The sequence below is a fragment of the Carettochelys insculpta genome, chromosome 7 (genome assembly GCF_033958435.1).
Source record: "Carettochelys insculpta isolate YL-2023 chromosome 7, ASM3395843v1, whole genome shotgun sequence".
NCBI classification, from domain to species: domain Eukaryota; kingdom Metazoa; phylum Chordata; order Testudines; family Carettochelyidae; genus Carettochelys; species Carettochelys insculpta.
Genome location: NC_134143.1, coordinates 52196411 through 52217064, shown reverse-complemented (window position 1 = coordinate 52217064; position 20654 = coordinate 52196411). Strand labels below are relative to the sequence as shown.

Here is a 20654-nt window from a genome sequence, read left to right as displayed (position 1 = left end):
ATGAAGCGCTGAAATGCATATTCAGTGCTTCATTAGCATGCAGGCGGCCGCAGCACTTCGAAATTGACGCGGCTCGCCACCGCACGGCTCGTCCTGACGGGGCTCCTTTTCAAAAGGACCCCGCCTACTTTGAAGTCCCCTTATTCCCATGAGCTGATTTCAGTGCTTCATTAGTAAACTTCAAAATGGCCATTTGCGTGCCCATTTCGAAGTTTGGGGCTAGTGTAGACGTAGCCATTCTGTGTTAGAGATGGGACCTTAAGTCCTCTCCTGCTGACAGACTGTGCCAGATATGGAAAATATCCAAACACAACAGGGAGGAGTTAGTCAGAGAGGTCGTAAAGAAGTCCTCAATAGAAGCCAAGAAAAAGAGAGGAGTGAAGGGAGGTCTAGGTTGACATCTATGTCTCACAATATTGATTCACACTGTTGACAATGGAGATAAAATTGAGAGCACAGTGATGGGGAAATAAGTATAAACACATTTTGGTGACCTCTGTGTGTCGATATTAGTTTTCAAAAAATCTTGTGGTGTACACACAACCTGAACCTGGTGTCAGATACAACACATTATGGACCTTGTTTTTATTTGAGCAACAGAAATTAAGCATCATCTGGGCAACGTAAAGGGGCCTTAAAGTGTACTAAATTGCATTAATAAAGATCAGTGTATTTATCTGGTCTAATTTTGTTTGATTTATTTTGCTTGGCTGTTTATTTTGGTTTGGTTTTTTTAAGTTTTGTGGGCAGCATGGTGCCTGGGATCACCGTAAATGGGTTTTTTTTAGCACCACACTTTGCAAGTCATTTTACATAAATTGCGTTTGCTTCTTGCTGCTTATTAGAAACTGAATGGAATCTGTAAAGTAATAAGCAGTTAAATGGCATAAAATCCCCTCACACTTCTCCACAACCAATTCTGCAGCAAGAAGTCATAGGAACATAGGCTTTAGTTGTTTGCAACACAACACACAAGGCCACAGATTTTCCTAAATGTAATTTCATTTAACATACATTGTTGTATTCACAGAGGAATGGAAGTCAGATACTCTGACTGTAGAAACTGCTTATTAAAACTCATATTCAATAGTAAGTTGATTTCTTCCCACTGGCACAGGGACTGAGCCAGAGAGGGGAGTTAGTCTTTGACTCCATCTGCTCCAATGAGAACTGCTCTTCTGAGAGTTCCATTGTGGGAAGGCAGCTGCAAGTTGCAGATGGAACTCCGTTAGAGGTCTGCTGGCAGAAGCTACCCAGAAGGACTCACTAATACAGAATATCTCTTGGATTACACATAACCTCCTTGGGAGGGCAGTGATGAATAGTTGCAGCCATCTTCACACTGTGCCCTGTAGGCAGTTTCCACTCTGGAACTCTGCTGACATAGCTCTGTATGTGCTGCATGAAGCCCACTGTGTACAGTACCAGTCACCATATCAAAAGGTTGTTGTTGCTATGGAAAGTGCACAGGCATGAAGCAAAAAAGAAGACACCAAGGGTGAAGAATCCAGCAATGATGAGGGGCAAAAAGGGTCTGAAAGGAGCAAATCTGCAGGTAGATAACAAAAGTTCTTGCAAATGTAAAAGACAGCATTCATGGAGCCATGTTTTATACCAGGCTAAGTTCCAGGAAGCAGAGTATAAATGGGTAGAGAACAGAGAAACAGTTATAATGTTTAGAACAAGATTCTTTCAGAACTACTCTGCAACACAGAACTCCCAATGAAAAATTAACCCTGCTCAGGTGCCACATAAACATCAATAACTGCTTCATTCCACCAATTAATGCTCCTAGCTGCCACTTCTTTGGTTAAAACATCTGATACTTTTGGTACGGACGTGACTAGATGGGGTCCTCAGCTTAGAAACTCACTCCCCCACCCTTTTTCTGTCAGAGACTGAACAAATCTGCTGACCTGAAGATAAAGCTGCAGAACCTACAGATGTCTGCAATTGTTTGGGAAAGGGGTAGTACAATGTTGGTTGGTGCGTGTAGGGAGAATGGGGTACTTGCTTGCTGTCTACTAACATGCTGATAAATTAAATGTGCATATTTGGAGGAAGCACGAGTGCTGATTTACTTTTAATATTTGTGAAATGTGCATTTCAAATATGAATTTTAATAAATAAATGTGGGATAAGTGGCCACTGTAGGTCATGAAAGCAAAATGTAAGAATGAGCTCAGGAGAAAATCAGGGTTTTACCACACACAAAAGTAATTGAAAAGTCATCATTAACCTACAGTTGTCAATTGTTTCCTATTGTAAGTAAAGTGGGAAAACTGCAGTTCTTTCAGTTGTTTCTGTGAGGCAACTGTGGGTAAATGCTGAGCTTTTAATGCTAATCATAGTGTATAAGGAAAGCTGAGAGGTTGGATTAAGATAAACTATAACTGAGCAGGCATGTTGTACAGATTCTTTTTTCCTGTGAGAAAAAACATTGCAAGATCAAGAATGTGAAAGTCCACAGAGAACTATAGAAGATGTAAATTAATGCTCTTAAGGTAATCTCTCCTAGTATATATCTTTACTGCAAAAAAGTTTGCTTAATTTAATTTAGTTAGCTCAAGTTCAAACCTAAATTCATGGGTAGCTGCTAACCCAAAACACCACATCTTCACTGATATTTTAACTTGAATCAGCTAACCTGAATTAATTACACCCCTTTCTTCCCCCAGCAAAAATATCTCCGGAAGCTGCTATGGCTACAGTCCACAGATATAACCTCCAACATCCACACAGACCTCCTTGGCATAGGTAGGTTTAGCCATTTTGTAGTGGTAGAAAGTTAGAAGAGGAGGGGGGAGCAGTGGTCTGAAGAAGTGGGTCTGTCCCACGAAAGCTCATCTAATAAATTATTTTGTTAGTCTTTAAAGTGCTACTTGACTGCTTTTTTGTTCTAAATCATTCAGTTTGTTTTTTGCATAGTGTCATGATAATGACAATTGTATGCTACAATGGGAATCCCAATGTTGGCAGATACTCAGACTTTTGGCAACCAATTTAAGAGTTGCTGTAATGGATTAATAAAAGCAATGAAAACATCTCCACCAACTTCCCTGCTATTATTCAAACACACATTCTTGGAAGACTCACATTCGTTAACTCATCTGAACAGTAAAAACACAAATACTGACCTTATGAAAAGACCTTGAAGCTCCTCATTTAAAAATGAGGACACTGCATGAAATAACAGCAGCTTAGATTAGAAGTAAATGTCAGGCACAGAGCACCCTCACGAGCTGTTGTTACTGACAAAGTGCTTTATGCTATCACAATTATCATTCAACAAAATAGAAAGTTTAATATTTCCCAGACATACAGCTAAGAAAGTCATGGCATTTCAAGTATTTCCTATCAGCCTGGAGAAAAAAGAAAGTTGTTCCTGCCTGATATGAAGTCTTAAGGATTTCTGTTTTATCCCCTTCTATTGTAACTTATTTTCACAGATCCTATCTTTAAGGCTGAGGAAGATTTTCCTGGTCCCTGAGTACTGCCAACAGTATCCTCAGATTCTGTAGGTGGTTATATGTAAGTGTGAAGTCCAGTTCATGAGAAGTGAGGAGGCAGCTGCTGCTATCCTGACCATTGCTATCTATGTTATGCCTTTTAACCCTTTCATATTCTCACAGCACTGTTTGCTGCACCAAAGGATACATTCCTTGGCATCTGTACACCAGGTCCCAGCCTATGGTGTTTGCAATTCAGGAGTGCAGCTGGATCTGAATCTCCTACTCACAAGTGTTTAAATGTCTGCCTTGGGCCACCTGGCAGCACCCACGTGCAGGTGATGTCTGAAGTCAGACTGTTAAACTGCAGCAGCTATAAACGCTGGTGAGAAACGGTACGTTACGAATTGAAAGTATGCACAGCACAATTTGTATAGGCAAGAGCTCTGCAGAAAGCTTGCCAGCAATTCAACCAGACAGGCCACGATTGGAACTATTATGGTCTTCGCTGGAACTACATGTGGGTAAACAGGAATGCTAAAGAATGACAGTAGCAGAGGCACAGACTTTGTGTTTTTTATGAGGGTGCTCCACCCTCACTTTGCCCTAGGCCCCTCCCCTACACCACAGCTTCCCGCATGGCCCCTCCATTGCTCTGCTTCTGCACCATCCCCTGAGTGTTCTCCACCCTCACTCAGCCTCTGTCTACGCTCATCCAGCGCTTGCTGCTCACTGCTGAACAGCTGATAAGTGGCAAGCAGGAGGCAGTGAGAGCAGGCAGGAGAGGGGCTCATCAGCAGGAACCACCAATGGATGCTGAGCAGCCATTATTTTTTCCATACAAAAAAGCAGCCCAGGAGCACTTTAAAAAGACTAACAAAATAATTTATTAGGTGATGAGCTTTTGTGGGACAGACCCACTTCTTCAGACCATAGCCTTACCAGAACAGACTCAATATTTAAGGCACAGAGAACCAAAAATAGTAAGCAAGGTTGACAAATCAGAAAAATATTATCAAGGTGAACAAATCAGAGAGCAAGAAGGGCAAAAGGGGGCAGGGGGAGTCAAGAATTAGATAAAGCCACGTATGCAAAAGAGCCCCTATAATGAGCTAGAAAATTCCCATCCCGGTTCAAACCACATGTTAATGTGCCGAATTTGAATATAAAAGAGAGTTTAGAAGCCTCTCTTTCCAAACTGTTGTGAAAATTCCTCTTCAGTGAAACGCAAACTTTCAGGTCATTAACAGAATGGCCCACTCCATTAAAGCGCTGGCTGACAGGTTTCTCAGTCAGGAGTGTTTTTAATGTCTGTTTGATGCCCACTAATTCTTTGTTTAAGAGAGTTTGAAGTCTGTCTAATATACAAAGCATCTGAGCATTGTTGGCACATGATGGCGTATATGATGTTAGTTGAGGAACATGAGAATGTGTCTGTGATTCCCTCCTCAAGCCATATGCCGCCAACACTCCCAGCTATCTACAACTACCACTGACTTCCCGAGGAAATTACAAAACATCAGAAAAGTTTCTGCCAACACCATCCTTGCCACCATGGATGTAGAGGCTCTGTACACTAAGGCTGCGTCTACACGTGCACGCTACTTCGAAGTAGCGGCACCAACTTCGAAATAGCGCCCGTCACGTCTACACGCGTCGGTCGCTATTTCGAAGTTAACTTCGACGTTAGGCGGCGAGACGTCGAAGTCGCTAACCTCATGAGGAGATAGGAATAGCGCCCTACTTCGACGTTCAACGGACAGTGTAGACGATCCGCGTCCCGCAACGTCGAAATTGCTGGGTCCTCCATGGCGGCCATCAGCTGGGGGGTTGAGAGATGCTCTCTCTCCAGCCCCTGCGGGGCTCTATGGTCACCGTGGGCAGCAGCCCTTAGCCCAGGGCTTCTGGCTGCTTCTGCGGCAGCTGGGGATCCATGCTGCAGGCACAGGGTCTGCAACCAGTTGTCAGCTCTGTGTATCTTGTGTTGTTTAGTGCAACTGTGTCTGGGAGGGGCCCTTTAAGGGAGCGGCTTGCTGTTGAGTCCGCCCTGTGACCCTGTCTGCAGCTGTGCCTGGCACCCTTATTTCGATGTGTGCTACTTTGGCGTGTAGACGTACCCTCGCAGCGCCTATTTCGATGTGGTGCCGCGCAACGTCGAAGTTGAACATCGACGTTGCCAGCCCTGGAGGACGTGTAGACGTTACGATGTTGTTACATCGAAATAAGCTATTTTGATGTTGACTTCACGTGTAGACGTAGCCTAATATTCCACATTAAGATGGATTACAAGTGATCAGGAATACCATCCCTGATGCCACCACAGCCAATCTGGTGTCTGACCTCTGTAACTTTGTTCTCACTCACAATTATTTCCGATTTGGGGACAATTTTTAAGTCCAGATTAGTGGAACTGCTATGGGCACCTGCATGGCCCCACAATATGCTAATATGTTTATGACTGACCTGGAACAATGATTCCTCAGCTCTTGTTCCCTATTACCCTCACCAATCTGATCAGCTTCTATGATGACGTAACAAGCTCTGTGGACATGAGGAAGTCAGTGGATGTGATATACCTTGACTTCAGCAAGGCTTTTGATACGGTCTCCCACAACATTCTTGTCCATAAGTTAAGGAAATAGGGATTGGATCCCTGGACTATAAGATGGATAGAAAGCTGGCTTGATGGTCGGGCCCAACGGGTAGTGGTCAATGGCTCAATATCTGGATGGTGGTCTGTTTCAAGCAGAGTGCTGCAAGGCTCGGTTCTGGGGCCGGTGTTATTCAACATCTTTATTAATGACCTGGATGAGGGACTGGGTTGCACCCTCAGCAAGTTTGCAGATGACACAAAACTAGGGGGAGAGGTAGATACGTTGGAGGGTAGAGAGAGAATCCAGAGGGACCTGGATAAATTGGAGGACTGGGCCAAAAGAAATCTGACGCAGTTCAATAAGGAAAAGTGTAGAGTCCTGCACGTGGGGCGGAAGAATCCCAAACATTATTACAGGCTGGGGACTGACTGGCTCAGCAGCAGTATGACGGAAAGGAACCTAGGGGTTATGGTGGATGAAAGGCTGGATATGAGTAAACAGTGTGCCCTTGTAGCCAAGAAAGCTAATGGCATACTGGGGTGCATTAGGAGGAGCATTTTGAGCAGATCTAGGGAAGTAGTTATTCCTCTTTATTCGGCACTGGTGAGGCCACATCTGGAATACTGTGTCCAGTTTTGGGCCCCCCAGTATAAAAAGGAGGTGGATTTGCTGGAGCAGGTTCAGTGAAGGGCAACAAAAATGATTAAGGGTCTGGAGCACAAGACCTATGAGGATAGGCTGAGGGATTTGGGCTTGTTTAGTTTACAGAAGACTTACAGGTGATTTAATAGCAGCCTTCAACTTCCTGAAGGGGAGCTCTAAAGAGGAGGGTGAGAAATTGTTCTCAGTGGTGTCAGATGGCAGAACAAGGAGTAATGGTCAGAAGTTGAAGAGGGAAAGGTGTAGGTTAGATATTAGGAAAAACTTCTTCACCAGGTGGGTGGTGAAGCATTGGAATGCGTTGCCTAGAGAGGTGGTGGATTCTCCATCCCTTGAGGTTTCTAAGTCCCGGCTGGACAAGGTCCTGGCTGGGATGACTTAGTAGGGGTGACCCTGCTTGAAGCAGGGGGCTGGACTAGATGACCTCCTGAGATTCTGTGATTCTGTGATACCCCTCCTCTACTTACAATACATCAATGACATCTTTATGATTTGGACCCATGGTATAGAGACTCTAGAAGAATTCCACAGAGACTTTAACAATCTGCACCCCACCATCAACTCTTGCCTTGACTACTCCGCGCGAGACATACATTTCCTGGACACTACAGTACAAATCAAGGATGGCCTGATCAGTACCACACTCTACCAGAAACCCACTGATCACTGTACTTACCTACACACTTCTAGCTTCCATCCTGCACACACAACTAGATTCATTGTTTACAGTCAAGCCCTTAGGTACAATTGCATTTGCTCTGATCCTACTGACAGAGACCAAAAACTACAAGATCTTTACCAAATATTCATAAATCTGAATTACCCACCAGGAGAAATAAAAAAAACAAATCAACAGGGCCAGACAAATACCCAGAGACCAGCTACTCCAAGATAGGCCCAAAAAGGCCAAGAACGGAACATGACTGGTCATTACCTACAGCCCCCAACTCAAACCTCTGCAACGCATTATTAAAGACCTACAACCTATCCTTAACCAGGATGCCACACTCCAGAAGGCCCTAGGCGACAGGCCTGTTCTCTCCTACAGACAACCTTATGAGGATTCTCACCAAAAACCACAATCTATACCACAGGAACGCCAGTCCTGGAACCTTTCCTTGCAAAAAGGCCTGTTGCCAACTTTGTCCACATATCTGTTCTGGAGATACCATCATTGGACCGAACCAGGTTATTCACAGAATCACGGGCACATTCTCATGCTCCTCAACAAACATCATATGTGCCGTCATGTGCCAGCAATGCCCAGATGCTTTGTACGTTGGACAGACTTCAAACTCTCTTAGACAAAGAATGGGCATAAAACAGACATAAAAACACTCCTGATTCACAAACTTGTCAGTCAGCACTTTAATGGAGTGGGCCATTATGTTAATGACCTGAAAGTTTGCGTTTCACTGAAGAGGAATTTTCACAACAGTTTGGAGAGAGAGGCTGCTGAATTCTCTTTTATATTCAAATTCATACATTAACACATGGTTTGAATTGGGATGGGAATTTTCTAGCTCATTATAGGGGCTCTTTCGCACACTTGGCTTTATCTAATTCTTGACCTCCCCCAGCCCCTCACTGATTTGCTCATCTTGGTAATATTTTTCTGATTTGTCAACCTTGATTACCATTTTGGTTCTCTGTGCCTTAAATATTGAGTCTGTTCTGGTAAGGCTATGGTCTGAAGAAGTGGGTTTGTCCCATGAAAGCTCATCACCTAATAAATTATTTTGTTAGTCTTTAAAATGCTACTGGACTGCTTTTTAGTTTTGATAGTATATAGACTAGCATGGCTATTGCTCTGTTACTATATTCTCCCATAGGTGCTCCAGCCACTTACATCCACGGAGTCAGTGCCGATGCAAATTACACTTCACTCAGGGCAAGGGCAGTCAAAAAGCGGGTGAATACCTATATATCATTGGAAGAAACAATGGAGGCATCAAAAGGCAGTTAGCGTCCCACCTTTTCTAGTGCAAGTTGCACACCTTCATTCAGTTGCCATCTCTTTGCTGACAACTTTCAAATCTACTTCCCAAATATGCTATGATCTCTTCCTCCAAACTTCTATTCGTGCTGTCCTTTAATGGTGCACCCTCACTCCGTGGACATTTCTTTGTCTATGCACACCGCGTTGCATGGGTTCTTACTCTTTGGCTCCCTGCCATAGGTATTCTGCCTTTGCGTGCCACTCAGCCCTCTGGCTAAGAAGCAGCTAGTTAACAAAATGTTCAATGTAGTCCAAAGACCCAGAGAATCAACCCATCTTCAGAGCTTAGCCCCTTCCTGGGATTAATCCAGTGTCTTTTTCTGACCCTGGTACTAACCACTATTCTGTGTAGACAAATTCTTCTTGAGGTCTCTAATCTTCCACAGTCTTTGGCATCTCAGCTCTTCGCAGAGCAAGTGAATGAACTAATGAACAAGTGAGCAAACAGCCTGCTCCTATGACTCCTTCCCTGTTAACTGAACTCACAGCCTATTCGAGTCTCAAAAGGTTTGCTAAGCTTTAAGCTGATCTTTTTAGTATCACCCTGGCAGGCTGACAAGTAACTACCTAATTACTACCATGATGAAGTGAATTTGACTAACCGAACTTTTAGCCCTTCCTTGTTCATGAGGGGGGCTATTCAGCCCATCACATATCCTTTTTGCTCTGATCTGACCTATGTTGCCCTCGTTCTACCTTCCTTTAAGTCTCTCCTCAGAACAAATTTCTCAGACTTGATCAAACACAAGTCCTTTCCTAAATAAGGGTTTAGTAGAGAAATGTTGAACCGCACACTCCTTGGAACTAAAAAGAAAGCTGCTAAACATCTCTACTCAATCATATGCCTTTTGTTGATCTTCAATCCTTATCCTATTATCTCCAAAACTGTCTGTTTAAATAACAAGTTTTCAAGGACAGGGACTTTTCTTTGGCTGTCTGCAAAACCTTAGAACACTTGTAGCGATATATATGTAATATTTGAAAGAGAAAATTCACCTTCACCAATTTCACTGATCATATTTAACTAGAGACTTAGGAACTACACAAGACCTTTTATCCGCTGATAAATGCTACAGTTTAAGATCCAAAAATATCTTAGATGAAAAGTCAGGCTCCCAGCCTTTCGCTTCTGTGGCTACAGAATATCACCGAGTTCTAACTTGTACCTAAGTCCCTGGAATGTTTACAGTGCTTGTTACTAGGATAATTAGATTAGGATTCTATCTTCAAAACTTTTGTGGTAATTATGGTAGGGATGTTTTTCTTTTTGGTTTTGTTTTGTTTTGGCATTGATGTTTGAAGATGCTTGTAACTTATACAATAAAACCAAAATTACCTGAGGTGCAATTTAAAATGTTTATTTAAGACATTTTATATATAAATAAGACAACCATGAAATTCTCCCACCCCAAGATATGTGCAGATATATTATAAATACATCAGTCAAAGACACATAGGCCCTGTGTCTACATGAGCCCGCATGTTAATGAGCGGGTTCGAAAGATGATAATGAGGTGCTTCCATGAATATGCAGTGCCTCATTAGCATAATGGCAGCCATGGTGATTCAAAAGTGCGGCTTTTCGAATCATGTGCTGCCTGTGGAGACAGGGACCTTCCGAAAGGTCTGATCTGGTGTTAGGAAGAAGGGGCTTTCAAAAACTGGGAAGTCCTTTCGGAAGGTCCCCGTCTCCATGGGCAGCATGCAATTTGAAAAGCTGCACTTTCAAATCACTGCGGCTGCCATTATGCTAATGAGGCGCTGCATATTCATGCAAGCACCTCATTAGCATTTTTCAAACACACTCATTAACATGCCCCTTCCTAAAGGAAGGGGCTTGTGTAGACCTAGCCAGGGAGTTTAATTTATACATATTGATCCTCTCTAGTCTGACAGCTGTTGTTTCAAAATAACTATCCTAGCTTCTACACAACGCAACTGCTATTTCTAAATAATTTCAAAATAGCGGTTGGCTTACTTTTGAATTGATAAACCTGATTGCACAAGGAATAGTGCCTATTTCAAAAGAACTATTTTGAAATAGGGGCTGTTTAGATGGGGAATAGAGCCTATTTCGAAATAAGCCATAGTGCATCCGATGGTTCTCTTTTGAAATAAGCTCTATTGTGTGTAGACACTGTATTTTGAAATGGCTAAGTGCTATGTTAAAATACTTTTTGTGTATAGCAGTGTTATTTCAAAATGTGCTATTCTGGAATATCATCATCATCAACAACCACCACCATGGGCTCAGCGCCCATTGGTGTCTGATGCCTCCCTCATTATTTCTTTCCATCTTTCCCTGTCCACTGTGGAGTGGCTTAGTTTCTGTACACTAGCTCCACACCAATTTACTATATGGTCTTCTCATTCTCTGTGGGCTCTGCTTCTCCTATTTTGAACCATCCATTATACCAGATACCAAGGTCTTGACTTTTTGCTCATCATTCATTTTGCCGATATGCCCAAATAGCTGTAACTTCTGTCATATAACTTCTGCAGCAGGTTCTCTTTAGGCTGTATCTTCCTATATAATTCCTCACTGGTGACCTTCTGCATCCATCCTATTCTCAGGATCTTTCTACAACACCTCCTCTCAAATGCCACTGTCCTTCTCTTCGAATCTTTTGTTATCACCCATGTCTCACAGCTGTACGCTGCTGAATACATATGTTTTTAAGGCTCTCAGCTTCATTCCTAAGCTAATTGCTTTGCTTTTCCAGATGTTATCCACCGCTTTCAAACTTGCTCTTGCTTTCACTTTTCTAGTCACTATTCCCTTTCTACAATCTAGATCATACATTATGTTGATCCCCAGATACTATGTTCTCTACATAAGAATGGCCATACTGGGTCAGACCAAAGGTCCATCCAGCCCAGTATCCCATCTGCCAACAGTGGCCAATGCAAGGTGCCCCAGAGAAGGAGAACAGAAGACAATGATCAAGTGATTTATCTCCTGCCATCCATCTCCTGCCCTTGTACTGAAGGCTAGAGCACCATACTTTACCCCTGGCTAATAGCCATTTATGGACCTAACCTGCAAAAATTTATCGAGCTCTTTTTTAAACCCTAAGAGAATCCTGGCCTTCACAGCCTCCTCTGGCAAGGAGTTCCACAGGTTGACTGTGTGCTGTGTGAAGAAAAATTTCCTTTTATTAGTTTTGAACCTACTACCCATCAATTTCATTTGGTGTCCCCTAGTTCTTGTAGTATGGGAAAAGGTAAATAATTTTTCTATATTCACTTTCTCCACACCATTCATGATTGTATATACCTCTATCATATCGCCCCTCAATCGCCTCTTTTCCAGACTGAAAAGTCCCAGTCTCTCTAGCCTCTCCCCATATGGGACCCGTTCCAAACCCCTAATCATCTTAGTCGCCCTTTTCTGAACCTTTTCTAATGCCAATATATCTTTTTTGAGGTGAGGAGACCACATGTGCACGCAGTACTCAAGATGTGGGCGTACCATAGTTTTATATCGGGGAAGTAAGATATCTTTTGTCTTATTATCTATCCCTTTTTTAATAATTCCTAACATCCTATTTGCTTTACTAACTGCCGCTGCACACTGTGTGGATGTCTTAAGAGAACTATCCACTATAACTCCAAGATCCCTTTCCTGATCTGTCGTAGCTAAATTTGACCCCATCATGTTGTACGGGTAATTTGGGTTATTTTTTCCAATGTGCATTACCTTACACTTACCCACATTAAATTTCATTTGCCATTTTGCTGCCCAATCACTCAGTTTGCTGAGATCTTTTTGTAGTTCTTCACAATCCCTTTTGGTTTTGACTGTCCTGAACAACTTGGTGTCATCTTCAAACTTTGCCACCTCACTGCTTACCTCATTTTCTAGATCATTGATGAACAAGTTGAACAGGATCGGTCCCAGGACTGACCCCTGGGGAACACCACTAGTTACGCCCCTCCATTGTGAAAATTTACCATTTATTCCAACCCTTTGTTTTCTGTCTTTTAACCAATTCCCGATCCATGAAAGGATCTTTCCTCCTATCCCATGACCGCCTAATTTACATAAAAGCCTTTGGTGTGGGACCGTGTCAAAGGCTTTCTGGAAATCTAGGTATATTATGTCCACTGGGTGCCCCTTGTGTGCATGTTTATTAACCCCTTCAAAGAATTCTAAAAGATTAGTTAGACATGACTTCCCTCTGCAGAAACCATGCTGACTTTTGCCCAACAATTCGTGCTCTTCTACATGCCTTGCAATTTTATTCTTTACTATTGTTTCTACTAATTTGCCTGGTACTGATGTTAGACTTAGACTCTAGTTTGACAACTTAGACTTAGACTCTAGTTTGATTCTATTTACATTGATCTTCTTTCCTATTTCCTTATCTCCAAATACCATTGTCTTCATTTTATTGATGTTCATAATCAGTTTATACTGCTTCTTCTTCTCATTTAACACCTGCACCATTCTTGCTATCTTCTCTTCATCTTCCTTGATGATAATTATATCATCCACAAACCTCAAGTTGTTAATTCTCATCTGGTGCACCCCTTCCATCTCTTCCTTGAGCTTGCACTCTCTCTGGGTGCATGGTGAAGATACTCCGCAATATGGGATCTCCTTGTCTTGTACCTCTACTCATTCTAAACCAACTTCCAAACTCTCTGCATGTTCTCTCCAGTGCCTCTGCATTGTCGTTGATAACTGTCAACAACCATATCAGTCTGCTATCCATTCCCTATGACTCCAGCACTGCCTAAGTCACTTTTTTGATTTATACTGTCAAATGCCTTCTGAAAATTGACAAAGCAATTGTAGATGTTCGTGTTCTTTTGTCTAACTTTGTCTGGTATCAGTCTTAGTGCTAATATCTGCTGTACGGTACTTCTAACTTTCCTGAATCCCTTGCTCAACTGCTAGATTTGCTTCTATCTGTGATCTCAATCTCTCCGTCAATATCATCATCAGCACCTTTTCTAGATCACTTGTTAGGGTAATCATTCTGTACTTCTTGCACTCCAATGCGCTTCCTTTCTTGTGTATTGTCACTACCATGGATCTTGTCCAAACCTTAGGTGCCTTCCCTTCTTTCCACGCTATATTACACAGTAACAGAGAGATAGCCATGCTAGTCTATATACTATGAAAACAAAAAAGCAGTCCAGTAACACTTTAAAGACTAACAATAATTTATTAGGTGATGAGCTTTCATGGGATAGACCCACTTCTTCAGATCATAGCCATACCAGAACAGACTCAATATTTAAGGCACAGAGAACCAAAAGTAGTAATCAAGGTTGACAAATCAGAAAAATATTATCAAGGTAAGCAAATCAGAGAGCAGAGGGGCAGAAGGAAGGGAGGGAAGTCAAGAATTAGATAAAACCAAGTATGCAAAAGAGCCCCTATAATGAGCTAGAAAATTGTCATTCTGGTTCAAACCACATTAGTGTGTCAAATTTGAATATAAAAGAAAGTTCAGCAGCCTCTCTTTCCAAATGGCCCACTCCATTAAAGTGCAGACTGACAAGTTTGTGAATCAGGAGTGGTTTTTTGTCTGTTTAATGCTCATTAATTAATCATATTACACAGTTGGTGTATTTTCTGAATCATACTTTCTCCATCGTATTTGATCATTTCTCCCATGAACTTATTTCCAGGGCTTTTGTTCTTTTGTTGTTTCACTCCTCTTTCTACCTCCTCCTTCAAAAGACTAGTCTGACTCTCAATGCTTGGTAGTGATTTCTCTTTCAGTTCTTCAGTCAGTCTCTCTGAGATACTCAGGTCCAACTGTGCTCTGTAGAGATCAGTGCAAATTCTCATCCATCACTGTACAACCTTCTTCTTGTTCATGAGCACCTCATTGTTCTCATCCTTGATCACCACTTGTTTTGGCTGCCACTTCCTATTCATATTCCTAATCATTTTGTGTGCCTCCCTGGTCTTAACATGTGCTGTAACACCTCTATATATCTTCACACTGTGTCTCTAATAATTTTGGCTTATCCATTCTAACTGCTTTTCTTATCTCACTGCATTTCACTCTATATTGCTGTTCTTCCCTCTCAGAAACATCCCTTCTGATTTTCAAAGCTCTCTTCTCTTGGACCAACTTCAGCATCTCCTGCATTCTTATTGATCTCTTACACTTCTTATTGATCATCTCTTCTTCCAGAACCATCTGCTCAATTGCCTCTGGTATCATAGTATCTATCCCTTCAACTCTCTTATCCAGGTCTTTCTCTGTGCCCGCATTCCTGATCTTCTCTTCAAGAGCTTTTCTATATGCATTCCCAATTTCTTCCTTGCCACATCTCTTTGTTTTTTGAACTGTATCTTATATTTTCTCTTGAGTTTCATCTTGATGTTCACAATCACTCGACTGTGGTCCGATCCCATTTCCACTTCTTGGAAAGTTCAGCACTGCTGTGCTGATGTTGCCCATCTTCTTATCAAAATCATATATATCGTGTTTTTGGACTTTCCATCATTTGATCAACATGTCCACTTTCTACTGTCCTTTTGTTGGAATCTCATTTTACAGATCATGATCTCATGCTCTGTAGAAGACTCTAGTAGCTTCTCACCTTGTTCGTTTCCTTCTTTATATCCAAACCTTCCCAACATTTGCCCAACCTGTGTTATCTGTTCCAACCTTCACATTCCAATCTCTTCCACTGATCAACACATCTCTCTTCAGTGTCTCCACCATCATCTTTGTCAAGTCTTTCGAATAGCTTGATTTCTTCCTCCATGCTATCTGACATTGGTGCATACACCTGAATGACTGGGCTGGTGGATGTTGTTTCTTTGATCTTGCTACCATCATTCTCACACTCATTGGTTTGCATCCTAACAATGCTCCTCTAGCTCTTTTGCTGACAAGGAATCTGACTACTGCCTCATGCTTCGTTTCATTCCCTGACCAAATGACTTCACAACTGCACATCTCTCCTGATGCCATCCAATGCATCTCTGCCAGTCCAAATATATTGCATCAATATCCCTTCATCTCATTTTGAAGCAGCTCTAACTGTCCAGTCACCCCCACCATTTGGATATTCAACATTCCAATTGATAATATGTGCACTAGTTGTAATTCTCTTTCGTAGCCAACTTATCGACTCAACTCCAATGATTCAATTGGTATGTTGGACATTGTTTATCTGGGTGACATCTGACATGGCCTCTTTTCTCAATTAGTCACACTGGCATAATATTTCATTCGCAGTGTTGTTTTACAATCAGCACATCTACAGCCATCTGACCAACCCTCCTCTTTTATCCAGGCTTGGAACTTGCATGGAGCCCCTAGAGGCTTCATGGTGGAGTTTATTTTGGAATAGCTCTTCTGAAATAGCTTATTTCAAAATAAGGCTGCTGTGTAGACATATCCTATATCTGGATCTACATGAGCACTCTATTTAAAGGGTGAAAATTGATGTGTAAAGGTTGAAACAGTGGCCATCAAAAGGGAGCGACCGCACACTAATAGCTGATCAACAGGTCCACCCGCCCTTTCGAAGAGCCACTGTGGTCTTTCAAAAGGGAGAGTCCACACGGCTCCAAGTCCTCCTTCAAAAGAAGAGAGGCAGGAAAAGCTGCAGATGGGGTCCCATGGCCGACAAGTCCTTACATGACCACAGCCAGCAGCTCTCTTAAAAGGCCCCTCCCTCCAATCCCTGCATGAGCTGGCGGCTGGTGGCTTCAAAGAGATCTGCCACTGGCTCGACCCTGCACTCCAGCACCAGGACACCTGCATGTGGCCCACCCTCACCCTGCAGAAGTGGAGCGCGATTGCTATCAGGAAACTGGACACCCTGGACTCATACCACTCCATAAGACAACAGTTTGGGGTGGTCAAGGCTACTGTTGGGGCCTTACTTATGGAGGTAAGGCAGGCCCTAGTCACATGGCCTGGGTGAGGGGAACCCCCGGCTGCAGGCTGGCAGGGGCAGGCCAGGAGTGGGGAGAGGGTAGGCCAGGGGTTGTTAGGGACAGCCATGTCCTCATGGGAGCACATGTTCTCCCTCTGCCCATGCTGGTCATCAGAGCCAGCAGCGTGACCCTGCTGCACAGGGTCAGCGGCCTGGGGGATCCAGATGCCGTGGTCACAGACTTCAAGGACCTGGGCTTCCTGAACTGCTTTGGCGCATTGGCTGGCACCCACATCCCCATCGGCACCTGGTACACAGCATTGGCCAGTATGTCAACAGAAAGGACTACCATTCAGTGGTGCTCCAAGCCCTGGTGGACACTAGGGGCTGGGTCACGGACATCTACGTGGGCTGGACCAGCTGCACCCGCAATGCCCAGATATTCCAGAACTCTGGGCTCTGCCAGCACCTGGGGATCAGCACATTCATCCCCCAGAGAGAGATCCCATTGGGGGAGGACATCACCATGCCACTCTGCACGGTGGCAGATACGGCCTACCCCCTTGAGCCATGGCTCCTGTGGCCGTACATGGGACGCCTCGACCCCACCTGGGAAGTGTTCAACCAGCACCTCAACCATGCCTGCAACATTGTGGAGCAGGCCTTCGGGTGCCTTAAGGGGCGATGGAGGTGCCTCCACACAAGGTTGGAGGTCTTGGTCCTCAGCATGCCCCAGGTGATGGGCACCTGTTGTAGCCTCTACAACATCGTGGAGGACAAGGGGCACACATATGTGCCAGAGGGTCAATGCGGCTGATGCCGTCTACAAGCAGCTGGGCATTGTCCCATCCACCAAGCCCACTAGGACAGCCTCCGCATAAGCAAGGCACTCAGGCAGGTCTTTGCAGATGGGTGCCTGTGACCTGAACCCACCCCCACCACCACACACATCCACCATCCACTGTCCCTGTCACCACCCTACAACAGCCCCCACCAGCACTGCAACCACACATTCGCCACCCACCATCCCTCCATGAGGACCACAGCATGAGTGGGCATATGGAAAACAAACATTTATGAACAACTGAATGGTACATACAACTATGTACAGGTAGGGGGATGGATGGCGTGGAGGGGGTTGGGGGGCTCCTAACCGCCAGGGGGTGGGGGAGATCTGAATCTGGAGGGAGGTGGGTGGGCTCATTCCAGGGCTGTGGTGGTAGGCTGTGAGCCCCGTTGTGCCCAGGATCCCCTGCCTCCCTGGGTGTGGAGTCGCTGGTGGGGTAGGGAGCACCAGAAGGTAAGGCTGGGAGGTGGGAGCAGGCTTGATGGAGGGTAGCTGGGGGGGCTAGGAGGCGGGCAACATTGGCTGCATGCTCCTGGAGTGTCATGCTGTTGCCCTCCAGCAGCCTCTCCCATGCCACCCTCCTCCAGTCCAGCTCAGCCTCCATGAGGCACAAGAGTCGCTCAGCCAACTTGGCCTGGAGGTGGCTGGCTGGGTTGTCCTCTGTCTGGTGGGGGGCTCTCTGGCTGTGGGCCCAACAATGTGCGGTGTGGGGTGGGGTCTGGCCACCCTCAACATCTGCCCAGGGGCTCTCAGGGACCAGGAATGGTGCTGGGCTCTCCCAGGTCATGGATGGTGCAGCTATATGGAGAGAGGGACAGTGTGTTGGTAACATACTATAGTCTGGGGAGGTCTGGCCATGGGCCATCCCCGCCATGGGGCACCTGCTCCCCCATGGGTTGGGCAGCCCATCCGATTGTGCGGCAGCCGGGGGCAGGCTTCCCAGACAGGTGGGCCTCCCCAGCCTGTGGTGTGTGGTCCCCAGGTGCTGTCCAACCCCGATCAGCCACCGCCCCACGTGCAGCTCACAGTGCTGTCCACTGGGGGCGGGTGTTGGCCCTCGCCAGCGGGCTGCCACAGGTTCCCATGTACCACAGCAGGCTGGATTGTGTGTGGCCAAGGACCACTGGTCCTGTCTGCAGCTGGCTGGCCAGTGTGTCACCATCCCACCCAACAGAGAGGGTGCACACGCCACTGTGTTTATACCAAAAGGTCCCTCAGTGACACCCAGGGATGCCAGGCTCCCAGTCGCCCAGCTGGATGAGCAGGAGGGGACATAGATTGTGAGGTTCCCCCTCCTCACTCAACCAATTTGGTGGTGTCTTTGCCCTTCTGGGTCCCCAGTTGGGGCTGCTCCTCTGCCTCCGGCTGCAACTTGTCTGCCGACCTATCAAGTTCAGCCAGGGTTGGGGAGCTGTCCCATGGCCTCAGGATGCCCTGGAGCTCCCAGTAGTTGGGGCAGGTTGCTGGGTTTGCCCTGGAGCAGATAGCCTGGTCCCGGGCCCAGGCATAGCCCTGATGGAGTTTCTTTACTTTGGAGCATACTCACTTTGCTGTATGCTCCAGCTGGCCCCTCATGAGGAGGCCCTGGGCCAAGTGGGCAAATGCTGTGCTGTTCCGCTGCTTAACACCCATTTCATGGCGGACCTCCTCCTCTTTACAGAGGCCTAGGAGGTCCCTCAGCTCCTGCTCCATCCAGGAGGGTGCCTGTTTTTTTCTCTCCCCCCTAGAACCCTGGGAGCCCAGCAAGGGCTGAGTGGGGGCCTGGGGCTCATGTGGGGGCTATGTACTCACCATCATGGCCTGTTGCTGCTCCTGGGCTTCGCTCAGAGCATGCAACTGGAGCTCGTGCTGGGGCTGGTCCTAGCACACGCTCAGCTTCCTGCCACGGCGTTCCTGCGTGCATTCTGCTTTAAGGAGGCCAGACGCAGGGATCATAGAGCACCATGCTGGACCCCTCTTTCAAAAAAGTGGAATGTGGAGCATCTACACGTGCATTCATTTAATTTAGTGTTTCAAAAGGGGACGATCTTTGTGATATGAAATCAGGGTTCAGATTTTGACGTCTGTGCCCCATTCTTTCGATTTTCTTTTGAAAGAAGGTGTTGCATCTGTAGAGACTCCTCCCGTTCTTTTGAAAGAGGGCCACATATTTTGACATTTCATTCACATGTAGACACAGCTTATTACTCTAAAACAGCAAAAGAAGTTTTTGATAGTATAAGCTGTATCTCCCCTAGTAGGAGTTTGCTGGTATAGCTATCTGAGCAAATCATTTTGAGTGTAGAAAACTCCAAAGGTAAAAGCCAAACAACAATAAATAGCAGACAAATGTAGTCAACACTTTTCAGATATCTTTGTATGTCATAAAAAAGCAAATAAAATAAAATCACATTTTTCTTCAATTGCTGGTCACCTTCGTTCGAACAAAAACATACAACCAAACTGAAGTCAATATGTAAAATGGGAACAGAGGAAGACAAACATGGAAATATCTGAAAATCCCATTGTGTGTGTAAAACCTATACTCCCCACCTAAGCTTACCCCAAGCAGTGACACTGAGATAAAAGTTACCTCTGCCATATCTCTACTGGACAAAAAAAAAAAAAAAACTGTTATTTTTTGTGGTCAGTGATAGCATTAACATTAAAAGGGCTTTTCAGCTGAGTTAATGCTATCAAAAATATCCATCAAGACAGGGCCAGAGAGAGAGAGAGAAAGAGAAAGCACCATCAGTGCTACTGTATGTCTTTCAGTATCTCTGAACAGAGCAATAGACAAAATTTTGTAACGTGCGTCAGAGTGAAACACGGGTTTATTTGGGGAATGTAATGGCAGTTGACTCCTTGGATTCCTTTTTGCAAATGGACCCACTCTTTACACAAAAAATAAATTAAAAATCAAAACCATAAACCCATCCATCCCCAAAATGAAATTTTTCTAGTCTGTGCTAAAGAAGTACCAACATTTTAATGCAGCTTCAGCGGAGAAGTTTTTTCAAAACAGAGTAAGCAAAACAACCTGCAGTCAGCCTCTCCACAATAGGATTCACTGTGTAAACAAAGTAGAGAAAATATTGTCTTAAGATGTCAGGATGAATTTGCTGCTATTACAAGGAGCATCATGAGATTTGTTAACTGAATTATCTTTCACTGCTTGCGCATCTTGAAACAGTAGCTGACTGCCTGCAGAGATGACTACAGGATGTGCCATGAAATGGAGGAATAGGTTCTGGTCTGCTATCAGA

The 20654-nt window shown here is 44.6% G+C and overlaps 1 protein-coding gene across 2 annotated transcripts in view; it reads right to left on the bottom strand.

Moving 5' to 3' along the window:
• Positions 1-20654, bottom strand: part of C7H10orf90 (chromosome 7 C10orf90 homolog) — a 221692-nt gene that overhangs the window by 70796 nt on the left and 130242 nt on the right. The window lies entirely within an intron of this gene.